Genomic DNA, 20,750 nt, shown 5'->3' with positions numbered 1-20,750 from the left:
ATGCCAGTTATTTGTCTTCTTGTGAGATAATAGAGAAGCTGTATAATTAGTTAAAAGATGAGTAAATGTAAAATAAAAGCCATTTTGTGGATTATGTTTTGAGTTTTCTGATACTGTTGTTTGTATTCAACCTACAATATATTACTTTTATTAAAATCCATTTTCTTAAAAGATAAACATCATAAAATGGTTCTCCCAGTGAATGATTACATTCTTGCTTTTTGGCAGAGAAGCTTTTATGTAAATCTTGCAGAGCAACTGGTAAATGGCAGTTCTTTTTAACCTGAAGAGGGCCCAATTCCTATTATCTTCCACAGTTCTTGTGGAAGGTCAGTTGCCTGTGAAGGCCTAGGCAATAAGGAGAAGAATTTTTTTTTTTAACTGAAATTACCTATTTAGTTGAAACCGCAGCTGGTGAGTTGTAAGGCATTTACTGATACAAATAAACTAACCATAGCTCATAGGAGAAAAACACGCTTTAAATTTCAATCAGAGTAAACTTGTATTTGCTAATTTTGTGATGTTAGACAAGTTATGTAAGTTCATTTGGACCTGTTTCTCTATTTATAACATGGGAATAATAATAATTTTGCAGGGTTATTGAGGATTAAGGGAGATATGCAACATAAAGTGCTTAGCAGGTCTGAACACACTCCACAGGGTTGTTTCCCTCCAACTACAAGTCCTGGAAATGTTGGCAACATTTTCACTGTAGAGTTGAATTCAATTTAATCAATGTATTTACAGTGTGCTTTATGCTCCCTGCACTGCTACACACACTGTGGGGAAGAGAGTGGAATTTAGAAAATGAATACAAAGTGATTCTTGCCCTTCAGAAAAGGAACGGTCTGGTTCTTAAGTAACACCAGAATGTCCTCAGTATGAGGCTGTGGAGTTGAGACTGAGTACATTGGGAAGGGGTAAAATGTCAGTGATGCCATCTCTGAAACAAGAAATTCTGGTAAAAGTACAGCCATTTAATGCTCGGGCAACACTCTTATAGGAGAAAATTCCAGGCTGGTAGCTATAGTTCCTTGCTAGAATTCCGGGAGGTATATCCCAGAACACTTTGCAGATTTCCACTATAGACCTCAGTCCAGCACTTAGTTAGAAGGTAGTGAAGGGTGAGCATCGTTTCTATCCATCACTGAACAGGAACAGGACAGTCCCAGTGCGCCAAACACAGGATTCGTTTCACTCCTGAGTTATCCTGGCTTGGTTGTCACATTGCTTGGGACATTTGGGAAGCTGCTCTGGGTCCACATTTCACCATCTGTGAGATGAAGTTGTAATTCTACCCAACACATAGGGGATTACTACACTGGTTTCACAGAAAGTCTGCTGTTTTTACAAGGAAGAGACTCTAAAGTAACAAAATAATTTGTATTTTATTTTTAATGTACAGTTGATTCTCATTATTCATGGATTCTATATTTACAAATTTGGATACTCACTAAAATTTATTTGTAACTTCCAAATATATATTTGTGGTGCTTTCCTTGTTATTCCCAGACATGTGCAGAGCAGCAAAAAAAAAAAAAAAATGTGAGTAGCCCTGTGCACATAGTCCCAGCCAAAGTTGTACAAGGCCGTGCTCTGCCTTCCTGTTTTATCTCTTGTTCTGTAAATAAGTGTCCTCTCCACAGTCTATCCAGTGCCATGTTTTTAGCACTATGTACTTTTTGTTGGTGATTTCATCTGTTTACAATGGCCCCTGAATGCAGTGCTGAGATGCTGTGTCTGTTCCTAAGTACAAGATGGCTGTGAGGCAACTTATGGAGAAAATATGCATGTTAGACAAGTTTCTTCCAGGCACCAGTTACAGTGCTGTTGGCTGTGAGTTAAATGTTAATAAATCAACACTGTATAGTTGTCTTTAAATAGAAACATATATAAAACAAGGTTACATATTGATCATTTGATGAGAATGGGACCTGAGGCTCACAGGAATCTAACCCTATATTCCCCAAGGGCAATGGGTCACCATTTGCTAATTCAGTGTTCCCAGCTACTTAAGGGACATACCTATTGCAAATAATGAGAATCAGATATACTTATTGTTGGTTATCCTGAGTTTTTTCCTTAGAAAAATCACCTCCAGGGAAGGGGAGAGTTTAGTGATCATTTAATCCAACTTCTTCCTTTTACATTAGAGAAAATGACAGTATAGAGACATGGTATGATTTTGGTCCCTTAGGAAGTGTCAGGCAGACCTCGACTAGAATCATGAGGCCCTGGGGGTCCATCCCTCTACAAAAGGACCACTCCAGTTTTCCTGTGTTAGTATGGGGCAGGTGACTGCTCTGAGAGGTGCAGTGTAGTAGGATGAGATAAAAGAATGGTTTCCCACATAGCTTGTACTGTAAGCTTCATGCCCAGTGGTGTTAATTCCTCTGGTCATGCTAAGATGGTGGAGTGTGTATCGCATATTTATGAGCTTGAAGAAACAGGTGCTCTTGCACCATGTTTGTGGGTGGTGTCGTATTCTATGGTAAAATATTTTGCTAAAAACCTAGTCATAGCATTTACCTCTATATGTTAGGCTACCACATTTCTCTCCTCACCATTTCACTAAGAGAGCCGTAAGCCTCAAAATTAACCTCAACTATCTATGCAGGTACCCATTTAGACAATACATGCCAAACTGTGTGGAAGTTGCTCTCCAGCTTTTTAGCTTATCAAATCCAGCCATCTTTCAAAATGGAAAGTATAAGTTTACCAACTCAGTTGGATGTGGGTTCCAAATCTGACCCATTTGTTTAATTAGTTTTGTGACCTTGGCAAATTTTCAAGCATTTTTAGGTTTCCATGTTCTCATCTATAAAAGTAAGAACAAAATCTACTTCGGATACTTGGTGAGAGGATTCTCAGAATGTTCAGTATGTGAGGAGTGTAAGATTTGACAGCAGGTTCTTTTCAGAACCTTTATATCAGGTGAGAACCTGATATAAAGGTCCTAGAAGGACTAAGTCCTGGTTGGAATCTACCCCTAAATGGATATGGCCTTTTGGAGGAGGCAAGGAGTTTCAAGAACATGGTGGTCTCTTTGCAAACACTGTCAGTTGGCTCCTGCCTACTCACCCTTACAATAGAATCTGACCCATTGAATAATTTAATTATTGTTTAATTATTTTCCTATTTCCATCTATCATGCCCAATCCCTGCATTATATTCCTGGTACTTATTACTATATCCTGAAAGGCATTCTTAAATGTTTTGTAAAAAAAATATGTATACCTTATTCTTTTTCAGTTAGATTTCTTTCTGCTTCCCCTAATAAATTATTTTGCAAAATAATTTCCATGACTGCTATTTAAATTTCAAATACTATTGCTTCCTTCCACAGAGTCATGCCCATTTGCAACATTCCCACTTTGTTTTCTATCTGTAATTTCTGGAGACATAACCAAACCACAGCCTTCTTTTAATATAGTAGGGAAGTCAAGTATTTGAATTATCACCAATAATAATTATTACCAGTGTTATAGAAAGATCTCTTTGATCCTGTCTCCCCTATGCCTCCACTTAAAACTCAAAAGACATTTAAAATATTACCTCTTTTTCCCACCATTCCCTTCTCCAGGCCTAAAAATGCTTTTGTTCTTAGAAGCATTCTTATTGTCTATCATTCAAGTTAACCTTGGAGGATAGATCACTATTAATGATTGTTTCTCCTAGGAGGAAAAAGGCTAACAATCCATGTGTACTCCATCACATCCATTTTCCTCTAGCACTTGTACTAAGAGGTAAAGCATCCTTCAGTTATCAGGACAATATGTATTCCTGGTCCCACCCAGATTTAAGATACTTCTGTCACACAGCCACTGCAGATATAGATTCTGAAGTAGGCAGAATTAGGCAATGTGAGTGGATGTATTGAGGGCTCCCCTACGTTGACCATGAACCACTCAGAGGTAACACGGGATATCATCCTGCTTTGAGGATCCATCCAGTTTGGGTTATAGTGGAAAGACCTGTGCATAGACCTGGCCCCCAGCACAACCATGGAGTTGTAATACGAACAATAGAGCTCTGAAAGAGACAGGCCTGGTTTCAATATCACACTCTGGTCGTACAGCCCAGCAAAGTGCAGTAAGTTGAGGCTCAGTAAAATGAACCACAATCTGGGAAACATATGAAGAATGATCATGGATTGATTTATAATTCTCTTCTTGGCAATGATATAAGTGTTGGGTGAAGAGCAATATACAGAGAGTATCTATCTTGTCCTATTGTGGTCTGTATTTGTGTTCGTTCATTTCTTGAGCCTTTAGATACCAAATTCAGGTGTCAATTATAATGATGGCTTCCATGTTCACTTATATGAAGTTCCAGACCATCCCTGGGTCATTTAATTTTAGAAGTTGTCAAGGCCAAAGAGTTTTGCCTAAATGAAGCTTGCATTACTTTGCCACTGTATAATTAATTGTAAACACTTTTTTACTCCCATCCAGATGGAGTTAAGATATTATTCAGCCACACTGTCTTGAAAGCATTCTCCATAAACTGACTAATGATAATTTCCTAATAAATAAAACTCCAGAGAAGATAAGGTACACATTCTCTGATTTAGACTTCACTTCTACGGTCACTAGAAGAAAGATATCTATATGAAAACCTACTTTTTACCTCAATTGCTGGGAAGAGTCCAGGTTTTTTATTGGAGGAGGAATTTATAAAAATTAAGTATTCCTTTTCTTTTAAAAACCAGTTTAAAAGGAGCAAAGGATTTTAAAAGCCAAAACTAAACCAGCAAGTCTGTTCAAAAATATTAAATCTGATAAAGGGTTAGTATTCAAAATATATAAAGAACTTATAAAACTCAACGCCCCAAAAATGAATAGTCCAATTAAAAAATGGGCAGAGGACATGAATAAACCATTTCCCAGAGAAGACATCCAGATGGCCAACAGACACATGAAAAAAATGCTCAATATCACTCATCATCAGGGAAATGCAAATCAAAACTACAATGGGATATCACCTCACACCTGTCAGAATGGTTAAAATCAACAACACAAGAAACAACAGGTGTTAGCAAGTATGTGGAGAAAGGGGAATTCTCTTGCACTGTTGGTGGGAATGCAAATTGGTGCAGCCACTCTGGAAAACAGTATGAGGGTTCCTCAAAAAGATAAAAATAGAAGTGCACCATGATCCAGCAATTGCACTACTAGGTATTTACTCAAAGAATACAAAAATACTAATTCAAAGGGATACACCCACCCCAATGTTTATAGAAGCATTTTCTATAATAGCAAAATTATGGAAACAATAGAAGTATCCATTGACTAATGAATGAATAATGAAGATACAGTATATATACATATACAATGGAATATTACTCAGCCTTAAAAAAGAATGGAATCTTGCCATTTGTAACAACATGGATGGAGCAAGAGAGTATTATGCCGAATGAAATAAGTCAGAGAAACACAAACACCATATGATTTCACTCATATGTGGAATTTAAGAAACAAAACACAGAACAGAACAAAGGGACAAAAAAAGAGAGAGAGAGGCAAGGCAAGAAAGAGACTCTTAACTATAGAGAACAAATTGATGGTTACCAGAGGGAGATGGGTGGGGGATGGGTGAAAGAGGTGATGGGGATTAAGGAGTGTACTTATGATGAGCACTGAGTGATGTATGGAAGTGTTGAATCACTATATTGTACACCTGAAACTAATAATACATTATATGTTAACTATACAGAAATTTAAATAAAAACTTAAGAAAAATGAAAACAACAAGAAAATAAATAAATAAATTTCCTGATCTTAGGGAGAGTGGAATTAATGCTCATTTCTCCCATTTCATAAGTGTTCTGGTCATTTAACCCATTAGAGAAAAACTTATGTTTGTTTTGTAATTCGGTGCATTTTCTCAAGTAATTTGGTGCAATGATCAGATCCAAAAGGAAAGATCTATAATTCCCCTAAGAGAGCTTCTGTTTCTTTGTAGAAATGTCTGTTTACAACTTGTTGGAACAAGTTGGGTTAAAATTATGTATATGGGTTCTTGGTGCCCTGAACTAGTTCCTTCCCAGAAGTCTTTGTGCTCCTTCATGGGTGTCCTGTTTGACATGCCTCCAAAGAGTCACATCCCAACCACCAGAGAACAGTTTCTAGTCCCAACCTCAGCAATCAGATGATCCTCATTTTGGAGAATACAGAATGGCATCGATCACTTTGTAGGAGAACCTTGTGAGAATATGTTCTGGATGAATTATATTCCAGTATAAAGGTATTACAGTACAAAGAGGGATTAAAGAGAGACTGTCATCAATCTCTGATGGTTCATTTGAGAATTAAATAACTAAAATAAGCTGAGTAAAATGTCTGGCAGGTAGTAAATTCTCAACAAATATTGATTTCCTTACCTTTCCTCTAAGCTTTGGAGTTTGATACAAAAAATGTCAATGACAAATGATGCTCAGTATTGTTAATCAAACTAAGTTTCATGTGAGAACAATAGTATTTAAATGGGAAGAAATTTTAAACTAGCTTTTAGTCTGATTATAAAAGTAATACTATGCTCAGGGTATAATGTTTGGAAAATAAGGAAAATGTAAAATGGCACCTAAGTGTCATTAGAGATTCTATGGTAGACAAATTATATGAGCTTTTTGTTGCTCTTTCTTTTCTTTTCTTTCTTTTTTTCTACAAAATTGGGACCACAGTATTCTATATTCTGGTTTCTGTACTTACAAATACATTATAAATATTCTGAAGTCATTAAATATTCTTATTTTTAACAATTTCATGGTCTACCATTTTGTGACTCTATTATTCATTTAACTAATCTCCAATTTGTAAATGTTTAGGTAATTTCTGGTTTTTCCTCAACTATAAATAATAATCTGATAAAACTATTATTCATGAATCATTGCAGATTATTTAGTTAGAATAAAGTCCTAGAAGTTTTGAAGTTAAAAAGTATGCATACTTCCAGGAGTCTTAATACGTGTAGGTAAAGCCAGATGGACATATGTGTTTATGATAAGAGTGTATATGTGTTTGTTCGTGATCCCCAGAATTGTACCAATTCCTATTCCTTCCTGCAATGTTTGCAAATGCTCATTTTTCAAGAGGAGAACATTTCAAAACCAAAGAAACAATAACTAGAGAGAATTCAACACAGAGAATAAAAAAGTGGTAATGTAAACCAATTATATTTTCCCACCACGTATTTGAATGGCTGGGGAGAATGCTGAAGGAGGGGAGCTGAAGAGACATCTTCTACACATATCAGATTTGGGGCAAATTCTTGAGAGAAAGAAAGAAGCAATGTGTTGAAGGGTTTGGGCCTTCAGAAAGCTGGTAAAATGTAATGGCACAAGAGATGATATGTGATTCTCTGCATGCCTTCACGTAGCTTCTTCCCTTCCTTTTACCCACAGAAAATGTCAGGATTTGGACTGCTTACAACTCTGGATATATGGGAATGATGTTCCCCACATGGCCAAAGGGAAATGGCTCAGACATGTGCATTCCTGAGGCCAGCTAAGTGGTGTGGGCTTGGGGAATTCCTGTAGGTTTGAATCAAGGTGGCCACGCGAGTAGTGCTGTGTGAGGCTAGTTTGGAATTGTTCTCCAGGTATATACATGTATGTACACATATATACATGTATGTATAGTATGTATTTTCTGAGTAGCTAAATTGGTTTCCAGGCACATTGGCTATCTTTCTTTTTCTTTTTTTTAAGATTTTATTTATTTATTCATGAGAGACACAGAGAGAAAGAGAGGCAGAGACACAGGCAGAGGGAGAAGCAGGCTCCTTGTGGGGAGCCCGACATGGGACTCGATCCTGGTCTCCAGGATCACACTCCGGGCTGAAGGCGGCACTAAACTTCTGGGCCACCCGGGCTGCCCTTGGCTATCTTTCTATGTGGGTCTGTCACGTCATGTTTCTTCAAATACTATTTCTTCAGGTTATTGGAAAGATATGTTAGTTGTATTTTCAAGTATTTTTTAAAAATGTATACAAAGAAGAATAAAAATCTTTCATAAACTTTATCATCCAGGGATAGAGTATCATTGTTTCCTTTACGGTGTATTTACATCAATCCTTTTATATATATATATGTCCTTGTGTTTCTTTTACATAATGAAAGCCAATTGTACACACAATTTTATGTCTTACTTTTTCACTTTTGTACAATATTGTAAAACATTATGACTTTCTTAAAAAAGATTTTATTTATTTATTCATGAGAGACAGAGAGAGAGAGAGAGAGAGAGAGAGGCAGAGACAGAGGCAGAGAGAGAAGCAGGCTCCATGCAGGGAGCCTGATGTGGGACTCGATCCCAGGAGTCCAGGATCATGCCCTGAGCTGAAGGCAGGCACTCAACAACTGAGCCACCCAGACGTCCCGACATTATTACATTTTTATGCTATAAAACATTCTTTAGAACTTGTTATTTAATAGACATCTAACATTTTATTGTATTAATATGCACTAAATTATTTAAAATTCTCTCATTGTTGAATGTTTAATTTGCTTGTTATTTTAGTAATATGGGTGCCACGATGATGAACATCTTCTAACAGAAATCTTTGCTGTGTTTATGATCAATTCCCTAATGTACATTTTTCCAGGAACATATATTCATTATTTCTCAGAGAAGAACACTCGATGACTAAACCTGGAGCCAAAAAGCTTATTTTTCTCTTATTTCATTCACTTCCTGCCCTTGTGTTATAGGAAATCATTTCTTTATGGCCTCTCTTTTTTGTTTGTTTAAAAATAATGGGCATTATTTCAATGACCTCTCAGCTTCCAGAAGACTCTTCCCTCTCGGGTCTCTCATCCTGATTATGTCAAACCTCTACACTCCTTCACCGTGCATAGAACTTTCCCATGGACTGGGCTCCTTTCAGGGCAGACAACTCTCTGATCCTCAAGCTTCCCCCACCTACCCCTGATGCATCCTTCTTGGACACTGGGGCTTCTTCCTGGAATGCAGGAAGATCTGGGATTTGGCCCAGCTTGGTTTACCTGCTCATAGTGGAACCATAGGAGTGGTTCCCTATTCCTGTCCAGCAGGAGACTCATGCCTGCATCACATTTACAATGAAGTCAAAAAGAAAAACACCCTGAACCATGTCCAGGAAGTCAGTGATATCAAAATCCATGGAATTGGTTGAAATTTATGAATTATCACTCTTGAAAATGAAACCAAAGGGAAGCAGGGCTACTGCGCCCTTGGAGTCCATGCAAAGCATGTGATCTCTACTGAACGGAGTTTGAAGTTTAGGGTGAAGAGACAGACATTCTGGGTTTCAGTTGTGTGACTTTATGAAAAGAGTTTCATTTTCTTGGGCGTCCTTCTACCAAAAAAAAAGAGAGAGAGAGAGAGAGAGAGAGAAATTAATATTCCCCACTCTTTCACTATTGCAATGTAATCTGTACAAACATAAAAAACTCATACTCAGTGTTTTGTCTTCCTCAGAGGAAAAGCAGTTAACAGATGGCCATTATTCTTAAAACTAGCACTCAGATAAATCTGGTGTTGCATTTGGCACTATTGACTAAATACATGACAATAATTTATTATTGGCATAGAAATTCCTTGATGACATGAGGCATGTCTAGAAGTACCATCTCCTTTAAGATAAATCCAGCTAGTGTACATCAAACACCCCCTGCTGCTCAGCACACTGCCTTGACTTCCGCATTCTTCAGTTTCTCATTTGGCTTTAGCTCCCCTGCCAGGGCGACACAACGTAACATCTCACTATAATTGGAGTCACCAGCGGCAGTTATTCATTCCAATAAAGGTAGAAATATTTGTCTCCAAGCTGAAGCTTGTATAATTATAGTAACTATTTATTAAGGTGTCTCAGTGTGCTAAGTACTTTACAGATGTTATAACATATAATTCTCACGATGACCCCTTTGAAAGAGGCATGATTCTGTTTCTAGTTATACAGATGAAGAAATTGAGGCCTAAAGGGGTAAGAAATATGCTATGGCTGAGACCACACAAACCCTATAGAATTGTAGACACTGAACCTTTTAGCAAATTCCAGGTACTACCTGGTGGAAGAAGCCATTTTTGTGTGTAGGTTGTTAACTTCCCAACTCACCTGAAAATTAAAAATATATAGTAACTTTCACAAAAGATGTATTCAGTTCTAAGTCATTATAATCATCCTTTTCTGTGGGGGAAATTAAACTAGCTTAGACTTTGTTGGGCTTGACAGCTTTTGTTTTGGCTTGTAGAAGATTGCACATTTGGTATGGAAATTACCCAGGGAGTATGACTCTTAACCCGGACATGCCGATTAAGCTGGAGTCAGGGTTTTGGAACTGCAGCCTCTCTTTTCATGTTTCAGAACTCATCTCTCTTTCTGTGGATTTTTTTTTCTTCATTCACTAGAAATGTGTTCTTTTACATTCCTCAGACCTGAAGAACCAATTCTGCCAGGTGAACTTAATTTATTAGGCAGCTGACCACATCACTATGATGGCTTTCGTTTCTTTTACTTTTAAAGGGCTAGCATTTCTACTGAAATGTTAGTGTGACAAGGCTTTACAGAAAAATAACCTTTTGTTTAATGGTGCCTTAAGAAATGCTCTTAAAAAAGAAACTAGGTGGTATGAAAATAAATCCAAAATATCTCTATATATGATTCATGTGACTCAACATATTTTTTTCTTTGCTAAAATGTTGAGGCCAAAAAAATGTATATCCCAATTAAAAACTATTAAAGTATTTTTCAAAGTTTGGAGGTAACATATCAGTAGAGTTTTGGGACAATACTATGGGCAGGCACCCAGAGACTGTGTAAGTCTATGTCGCTGATGAGTCAGCTGCAGATTAAGTTCTCAGGAAATTTTCAGAGACTAAAGGAAGATCTGTGCCTCCATGGATGACTGCCCGCACCTACAAAGAAATGGACTGAGGGAGAATGTGGGGTAAGGATAAGCCAAATGAGCAACTGAGGTCCAAAATTCTATGCCAAAGAGCAAGACCAGAGCCTTTTGAACCTAAAATTATCAACACTATCGATATTTTTTTTCTTTCCATTACTTTCTAAAAATGCATACTTCAGCAAACTGGTTTGATCATCCACCTATTTATTACATTGATAGATATTTTGTGCTACTAACGGAGTGGTTCTCAAATGTCAGTGTCCAAGGGACACACCTGAGCAGGTTGTTAAAATACAAATCCTGAGCCACTGTCAAAGGTCAGGATCCATAGTTTGGGGAGGTGCCCAGGCAACTTCCTTTTAACAGGATTTCAGGGCATTCTAATGCAGGTAGCTCTTTGGATGCAATTTGAGAAGCGATTTTTTAACAAGGCAAATAATGAGGCCACAAAGGGAAGTAGAAGGATGGAAAAGACCTGTTTATTCCTCCGGAAACTTCAAACTAAAAAGAAATTTTAACATTATTGATGAATGATAATAGTAACAGTTGTTATATGCCAAGCATTATTTTAGACCATATTTGTATACTGGTTCAATTAATCCTCACAGATATTATTACTCCCATTTTACAGTTGAGAAGACCAAGGCTCATAAAGATTAACTAACATGTCCAAGGGCAGGAGCCTAAGCCTGGCCCATTCCATAAACCAGCCCTTATTTCCTGCCCTGGACAATTCCACTACTTCTACATAAGCCACAGTATAAGGCAACTCAATGTAAGTGTTGTGAGAATGACACACTCAAGCTGCTTTAATGGGTATGAGGGAGAAGGAACTTATATTTCGTAAGTGCTTACTGAATGCGACTATCCATATATTTTTTTTAAATTTAATCTTCATTACCCAGTGAGGTATAAAGTACTACTCCATTTGACCTTCAGTTTCCTTATATCTAAAAAAGACACATTAAAATGCCTAGTCCCATAGGGGTCTGAAGAGAATTGAATAAACTGGGTAAAGTATCTAACGTGGAGCCTGGCAGCAAGCATTTGGTAAATATTAGCTATTACCATTTTCACTCTCAGCACTGATAGTTGAGGACTCCAAGGCTCAGGAAAGTTAGAGAACTTGGTCAAGGGAACCCACAAATAAGATCTGGTATCCAAACCCTTATCTGGCTCCCCTTTACATGTTCTGCCAGCATACCACTGCAGGGGGAAGAGAAAACACTTTGGGGGTGATGAGGTGGGAAAGCATTGTGGACAAGATGGTGCCAGAGTAGGGTCTTGCAGGATGGGTAGAGCTTCAAAGGCAGAGATGATAGGAGGACATTCCAATTTTTGCCTGAGTTATTTAACCTCACTAAAAAATTAAAATTTAACAAAACCCCAATCTCTCAAGACTTCAGCCTTCAGAATTTCTGCCAAAAAAAAATTTTAGGCGGGTTAAAGAAAAATGTCCCTGGATTCCTTCAGGATACTCACGTGAAATGTTCAGAGAAACCTTGTATATTTAGAGTAGAACTGAAGACTGAGGCAACAGATGGGGCACAGTGTCCCATGGAGGCGGGCGCAGACATCCTCATGAGCTCGGAGTGTTGACATGAGCCTGCCATGAATGTGCTCCATGGGGCAGAGTGAGGGAATGTCTGCTGCCAGGAGCCATTCTGGAGGAAATTTGTAGCCCTTGGAGTTACATCCACAGAGTTTAAATGTCTTGTCAATGAATTGTCCCTTCAGTGCCAGTCTATCATGGAAGGAAGTCAGGACCCAGAGGGCTAAGTGGAGACACGAATAAAATCAAAGGGCCAAAGAGTGGGAACGGTTTCTCCAAAGTCACATAGCTAGAGGAAGAGGCAGGGCCAGAGGCTGCTGTCAAGGCTCTCAGGTCTGTGTTCCTTCCAGGCCACCACCCTGACAGCCCCGAGGCTTATTTACAGAGGGATGGCTGGCAGAGAGCATCTCAACTGCCCTGCCCCCAGGGGAATCCCAGAAAGAACAGTGCTTAGAAAGCACTTTCCCTCTCCTTAGAAATCCTATTATATTCTACCCCTCCCTGGGAAAGCTCCTTTGTTTTTTCATCCACCTGCTAACTCCTTCATTCAATCGATTTATTCATTTATACATCCGTTTAGCAAATGTTTCTGAAGGACCTTTCATGGGCCAGGTACTGCCCTCGTTTCTGTGGAGACGGACGTGAAGAGAGAAGCTGACCACCTCTACCTCCACTGAGCTGACCTTTTAGAGGGTGGGAGGGGACAGTCTGTAAATACGACAAATTTATTGAAACTATGGTACATTGGAAACAAGTGCTAAGGATAAGATAAAAAGGAAGAGCAATAGGAAATTGATGGGAGGGTAATTGCAATTTGCGCTTTGTAGCAGGGTAGCTAGTGAAGGCTTCATTGAGAGGTTGACATCGGAAGAGAGGCCACACTGCTACCTGAGGGCACAGAATTCCAGGCAAAGAGCAGTGGAGCAAGGCCAGAGGTGGAGTGTACCTGGGCCATTGGAGGAGCCAAGGGCCAGAGTTGTTTACAGGGATTGTGGCTTTTCTCTGAGCATCATTGGGGATGTCACTAGAGAGTTTTGAGCAGAAGAGCCCTTTGATGTGCCTTAAGGGTGTTCTGTTCAAGGCAATGTTTAGTTTATCAAAGCAACTCTTAATGGAGATTGAGAAAGAGGGATCAAAATGTCAGATCATTTTTTTGTGATTGATGTGCCTGTAGTTTTAAACAGGATTACTTTAACCATTGTTGAGGGAGGTGGAAAGGGACTGGGTGGTGGCAGAAGGTCAGCCTGAAGGCTGCTGTGATCACCCAGAGCTACTGAATCCATTACCACTAGCTGGTTGGTATTTGCTGTTATTTTTGAATGCCAATGGTTGTTTGTAACCTCTCTTCCTATGCTCTCTAGATTTTTCTTCCTCAGCATCACACACATAAAACATATCCCATTACGCAGTCCCACTGCTCCATGTCCCTGCTAATTGTGAACAATGACAGCTCTGACACAAAGAACCACAGGTGAAACTAAGTTGACAGAATGGCAACTATTTCATACTGGTTCTCTCAACACCCACTCCAGCCGCCTTTCCATGTGTCTTCCTGTAATTCAGAGGCTGGGAAAAGTGGAAAAAAGAACGATATTTTCCAGACCTCCTTAGAGCTCTGGTTTCCAAGGCGATTTGAGTTCCAGCAAGAAGACACATCACTGCAAGGCTTAGAGGCAGAAATGAGCAAGAGGAGGCAAGCAGAGAAAGATGGGATCTTCTGGGAAGCATGGTGGGGGAGGCCATGGGTTCTTGGGGTGAGCTCCATCATGCTGTCACAGATGTCAGGTGCTGAGCAGTAAGGCAATGACAGAGAGGCATGCCCCCAAAATATCATTTCTCTTGGATGCACTGTCCTTGGCTAGTATCCCCAAGATTGCTTCCTTGGCCCTCTTAGAAATTCCATAGGCTTCCAGTACCCTGTAATGAAAACTTTCTTGATTGAATGAGTCCACAATGGCTGCAGGAGAGGCAGCCATCTCATCTGAGTTTCAGACTTTGGGAAGGAAAGGGAAACACAAGTGATTGAGTCCAGTGTTCTGCCCCAATTAAAAGGCTTCCTGGAAATTCATCATGAAAAATTTCACTTACATCTCATTAATCATAAAAATTTAGTCATATGGCCACTTTTAGTTTCAAAGAAGGCTTGTAAATATAGAGGTTTACCTAGACACTTTTCCATCTCAATTATAAGGGATTTCTGACAGTAAAGATGCAGAAAATAATGGGTGGTAGACAGCTTGCAGCCACTGACAGTATGAATTCTTTTAGAGCTCTCTATACCTATCATTAGATAGAATGTTTACACTCTCATTATCATAGAAAATGAAAAATGTAACATGGGGAAACGTACATGTCCAAATGTTTAATTGTAGCCATGAAATTGTTTCTCTGTACCAATAAAATTTTTCAGACAACTATTTGAGTGCCTTAAATATGCCAGGCTCTGTTCCAGAAACTGAGGAGAAAGGAAGGACAAAACATTGAAAGATCCTTGCTTTTGAGAGAATCTGATTGAAAATGTCACCACAGGGACTATATTTTCTTTTATACAGAGTTCTTAGGGTGGGTCAGTTCAATATTGATGATTGTTGACAAAAATTGTGATTTGCGTTTTAGAATGGTTGATTTAAAGCATTTATTTTGTGATCCATAGTTTGAATATAGAGTCCTTAGTCTGCTGAAGGCACTGAGGAATTGTGATGATAGAGTCCTGTTGCCAGTATGTGTTAGCTCGTAGGACAATACTTACCGTACAGTTCTCCAAGATGCACATATATTTAGGGATGAGAAAGGATAGAACCACAGAGAAACTGTCTCATCTAGGAAAGTGACCCAAGGGTGCTCAGGTGGCTCAGTTAGTTATGTCTGCCTTCAGCTCAGGTCATGATCTCAGGCTCCTGGGATTGAGCCCTGTATTGGGCTCCCAGTTCAGCAGGGAGTCTGCTTCTCCCTCTGCCCCTCCCCCTCCCCAGGCTATCACTCTTGCTCTCTTTCTCTCTCTCTCTCTCTCAAATAAATAAAATCTTTTTTAAAAAAGTGATCTAGCTCATGAGGTACAAGAAGTAACAATGTGGGGGAGGATAACTGTAGAGGAAAGGGCAATATGACTGGAATCAAGAAGATAGGAGAGCATGGGAAAGCTGTGAGGGGTGCATCAGTAAGCTCAGGATCATAGTGGCGGCAGGTGAGTCACGTGGGGAGTGAGCCCAGTCATGGCACTGGATGGGATGAAAGAGTCACAGTTGTATCCCTTTGGTAATGGAAATTACCAAAAACCTTGGAGCAAAGATATAATGTTATCAGAGCAAATAAAAGGATGAAAGCAAAACTGAATAATTTTGCTATTATGCCACTAATATGCCATGCCTGACACCTAGTAAGCACATATTAAGTTGTTAGCCTTAATGAAAAAATTTTTAATTCAATTTTTATGTTTTTTTTTAAAGATTTTATTTATTTATTCATGAGAGGCACCAAGAAAGGCAGGCAGAGACAGAGGCAGAGGGAGAAGCAGGCTCCCTGAGGGAAGCCCAATGTGGGACTCCATCCCAGGACCCCGGGATCACAACCTGACCCAAAGGCAGATGCCCCACCGCTGATGCCCACCCAGGCATCTCATTTTTTTGTGTTTTTTTTTTTAATATTTTAAGTATTCTCTACACCCAATGTGGGGTTTGAACCTATAACTCTGAGATCAAGAGTCACCAACTGAGCCAGCCAGGCACCCTGATGATAATTATTCTTATTCGTTGATTACAGGCATTGTTGTGGCAGCAGTGTGGAGGATGGGCAGAAAGAGACAAGATGAACAAAGAGGATTTGGATAGTCAACAATGGCCGTGAAAAGAAGTTAGAGAAAAGAGATAACCAGGAGGACACCAGGGCTTACTTGGAGGGGAGGCAGAAAGGAGTATTGGAGATACATGGGTATCTGGATGTATGGCAGGACCACTCCCTGATAAAGGACACATGGGCAGGGAACACATTTGCGGGGGAAAAGGAGATGCTTTGAGGACATCCGGGTAATTATGTCCGTTACATCTCAATCCTCTATTCCAATCCAAAACACCAAGGGCAAGCCATTTCAAGGCTACCTGGCTGGATTCGGTATCTCTGTTGGAATGATATGAGGAACAAGATCATCTGTCACATTTTTTTTTTTATTGCAGACTGGGCATTATTTCTTACTGGCTTTGAAACCTTCTAGCTAATGTATACAGGAAGCAGAACATTTGCTTGGGATCCTCTCAAAGCTGGTTATCATGTGAAGATGCTCACCAAAATCAAGTGTACGTTCATTTTTCCTCCGCTCTCATCAAGAATGACAGATAGCAAAGTGGAAGAGCAGTGAAGGTTCTTCCCTAGCCTCGATGATGGAGAGGAAGCCGGGCCTCATGGAGCCCCTATGCCCTCCTGGACCATGTGAAATAAGAAAGGTGCCATGTACTAAAGCACAGCTTACCCTTGTGACTAACTCACAGAGAAGTGGCTTGACAGGAGTAACTTCTTTGAGGAATAAAATCTTGGTAATACACTTCCCTTGGGAAAACACAGAATTTATATATGTAAAAGCTAGCTATTTTGTAAAAGCAGGGGGTATTTAGAAATTAAACACACATCATTAAATTCTGTTTTACCTGCGGCTCATTTATTTTCAGGCCCAGCATAACTGCTTTCAGACCTTGAGCTTGCCAAGTTAGTTTTTGTGTTTGGCTCCGCAGCATGGCCTGCTCATTGAGACTCAATTCTGGGTCCAGGGATAGTAGTGTTCTACTTCCTCTGGCCCCTAAGGGGGTCAAAAGCAAAGTCCACACCAAAGAGAAGGCAGTTCATGTTTCGGTACCTCTGTGATTCTGTCCCTTGGTCACCCAGGCCACCTGATTATGTTAAACCTTGATCAATCCCCTTTCCCTGCCTCCATACTCAGGTAACAGCTTTTAGTGCCCCCTTAGCAGTATCAGTGTGCTGTGCAGCATAGAGAGTCAGGTTTGGATTGAAATCTCATTTCTGCTCCTTGGGAGCTCCAAGTCCACTTGAATGCCCTGAGCCTTCAGTTTCCTCATGTGTAAAATGAGGCTAACAGTAGGACTTATCTCACAGAGTTGCTAAAAGAGGGAATAAAGTACCACAAGGGCTGAAAAGGTCACAGCACACCACCTGGCACTCTGTAAGTACCTGGCAAAGCAGTCTATGAGTGGTACAGCTGGCAAAACTAACGGCTAGAGCAAAAGTGCATGTTCAGGATGGCCAGGGCACCCAGGCCAGCAAGGCTATATGCTTTCCTAGTAATAAGTAACTGAGTCAGAACTAAAGACTGTTAATCAGAGTCAATATTCCAAACACAGCAGTGACTTTGGCCATCCACAGTCTTTCTGTGTGGGGAGAAACAAGACATAACTATTTTTACAGCAGTTCCCACCAATTATTTTTAAAATATATAAAATCTGATGTTTTCATCAGGCAAATCAATTCATCCTGGGCTCTTGTCTCCAGCAGTGACAATTAAAGCTTTGCAAGAAACCACTACCCACTGCCTCTCTCTCTCTTTCCAGAACACTTCTTGTTCATGTGCAAAATCCTCCTTATTCCCTGAAGACTATACCTGTAAAAACTTCAGGACTTAACACAGGAGATTCAATTACCTTTTTTATTATTCTCTTATCTTGTGTTGCCATGTTATTACACTAGAAGAATTTTAACCACCCAAACACCATCTAAACCTGTGTAAATGTAATTTGCAAGAAAACTCCCGACAAGTCCCTTTGGGCCTGTTGGACACAAGCTTAGTAACGGAATATATTTTAAGTGAGTCTATTTTTCTGGCTGAAATTTCACATTTGCTCCGTGTTTATAGAAGAATGTGTTTACTCCCTCCAGGGGACGGGACTTCATCCTCCATATTTCCTCTGGGGTGTAGTGCTATAATGGACCAGTGGTTTTGATGACTTCCCGAAGTTCTTGCTCCTGGAACACATGATCTGGGAAGACTAACGCAGGGGCAAAAGCCAGGAGAGGAATGCCTTGAGAGCGCTCAGTGCTAAGCCTCTAAGGAGTTAGGAGAAGCAGTACCAAGAGAATTTAGCAGACCTGGGAAGAAATAGAAATTAAATATCTCTTCTGATGAGCAAATGATGCTCATAAAACCGGACAGAATGTGTCGCACATGGGCAAGACTCCAGGCTTCCTCATTTCCAGTTCATCTCTGACCCCACCACTAGATCTGCCCTTTCACTAGGCTGTGGCCGAGTAGGAGCGCTACAGAAAATCCCTCGAGCTTGTAAGGAAGCCCTGAACATTGTACCTTCCCAGCCAATCTACCGCTGCTGTTCCTCACAACCTGTATCCACCCATACTGAACTTTTCCTTCCTCTAATTCACCAGGATTTGCTCTCTCCCGGGGTTTTGGGCTGGCTATTTCTTTTGCCTGGTGAAATCCCACCTATTTGTCAAATTCCAACTTAAATACAGCCCTCCCAGGATGCCTGGGTGGCTCAGGGGCTGAATGTCTGCCTTAGGCTCAGGTCGTGTTCCTGGGATCCTGGGATCCAGTCCCACCTCGGGTGCCCTGCAGGGAGCCTGCTTCTCCCTCTGCCTGTGTCTCTGCCTCTTTCTCTCTCTGTGTCTTTCATGAATGATTAAATAAAATCTTTAAAAATAAATAAATACGTACATGCATACATACATACATACATACAGTCTCCTCAGGGAAGGTTTCCAAAGGCCTAAAGCTGACATAGTCTCTGTCTACCCTGGTGTTCTTGGATACTTTGCAACAGATCTCTGTTATAGCACCCTGTACTCCTTTGTAATTACTGTTCCTATGCCCATTTCCCCTACTACACAGTGATATCTTCAAAGGGTAGGAAGCATGTTTACAATTTTTATGTACTCCAGTGTCTCAAAAATAGTGAATGAATTAAAGAATGATAGATGAGCCGTCCCAGAGCAAGGATCCAATGATACATCTGAGAGAAGATGAGATGTTAAGGAGGTACCCAGCTTCTTCCTCCACATTGTCTGGACTATTCTACTGACTGAGTTATTTTGCAGAGGATTTCCTGGGAATAGATGACAACAGATCCCTAGGGAAGGACCCTCTGTTCGCAGAAAGGCAGGTGCCCCTGAAAGAGAACTTTCAGGTTGCTGATTTTCCCATCATGAAAATTTACCAAAGAGAGGACAGTATCACAAAGAATCCTCAATGAGAATGGAGGGAAAATGTGTGGAAGAAAACAAGGTGCAGAGATCCCTTTGCAGAAAAATCACAGCTCTGTGGGCCGGGAAATTCTTCCACTTAAGAGTCATATGCTTTGGAATGTGCAAGGGGAAATAGTCTCAGTAGGGTCTTGACTCAGCAAGGCCTGGAATTGATGTTTGGGGCTGTTCTGCAAGGTCCTAGGGCATTTAGATTCGCAGTGGTCTGAGCCCAAGTGCACACGCCAGCATGCATCAGTACAAGCCTTAAATCAGAACCACCCGTTATACCCCCTCCCCTCTCCCTGGCTCTAAATTCTCCCTCCCCACCTCCCCCCTTCACTGCAGGCTCATTAAGGCCTTTCCCAGTGCAGAGACACTGCATTTTGGGGACTGGTGGAGTGTTTGATATTTTCCACTCTGCGTGTCAAGGGCATTTACAGTCGGCGTCAGAATGTTATGTCGGTCTGAGGAGGCACTTTGAAGTGTTTGCGGTGGAGGCCACATGTGCAGGCAAGATGTGCCTACTCCCCATCCCTGAGGTTCCTGCTCAGCTCTTTCCCAGCATCATGTGACAATGAACAACACTGTTTAACCCTTTACTTCTTGGTGTAGCTGGTTACGATTACTCTTATTATTTGAAAAGGCATTTCATCTTTCCGTATCTTGGCTTTGGAGCTGGTTTGCAGGCTTCTCTCCTTGACTTCTGGTCACCCAGTATTGGCCTTCTGTGGCTGTGTTTGCTACCACCCGCATGAGCTTATGTGTAGAAATGCATTTCTAAGGACTATACACAAAGCAAAGGCATACGTCTTAATACTGCCCAGATGGTAAATGCAGTGGGATTCTTGACACATTCATAGAAACCCAGAGCCAATTCAGAGATGCTCAGCCACCTCCAACAGCAGGAAGCCCCCAAATGGAGCCACTGGTTTTTCACTTTGCTAAATGATAATTCACAGGTGGCCCTTCAAAAGTCACTTGGCCCATTCTGTGAAAGTCTGGGGACCTAAAACTCTGATAAACAAAAACAAAAACAAAAAACAAACATTAGACTTTGGGAGGAAATATTATCAGCTGACCTCAGTGTCTTACTCAGCTACATGGTTTGGCTCATGC

The sequence above is a fragment of the Vulpes vulpes genome, chromosome 13, assembly GCF_048418805.1.
Source record: "Vulpes vulpes isolate BD-2025 chromosome 13, VulVul3, whole genome shotgun sequence".
In the NCBI taxonomy this organism is placed as follows: Eukaryota; Metazoa; Chordata; class Mammalia; order Carnivora; family Canidae; genus Vulpes; species Vulpes vulpes.
The sequence above is the reverse complement of the archived record's forward strand: the minus strand, read 5'-3'. Positions refer to the sequence as shown.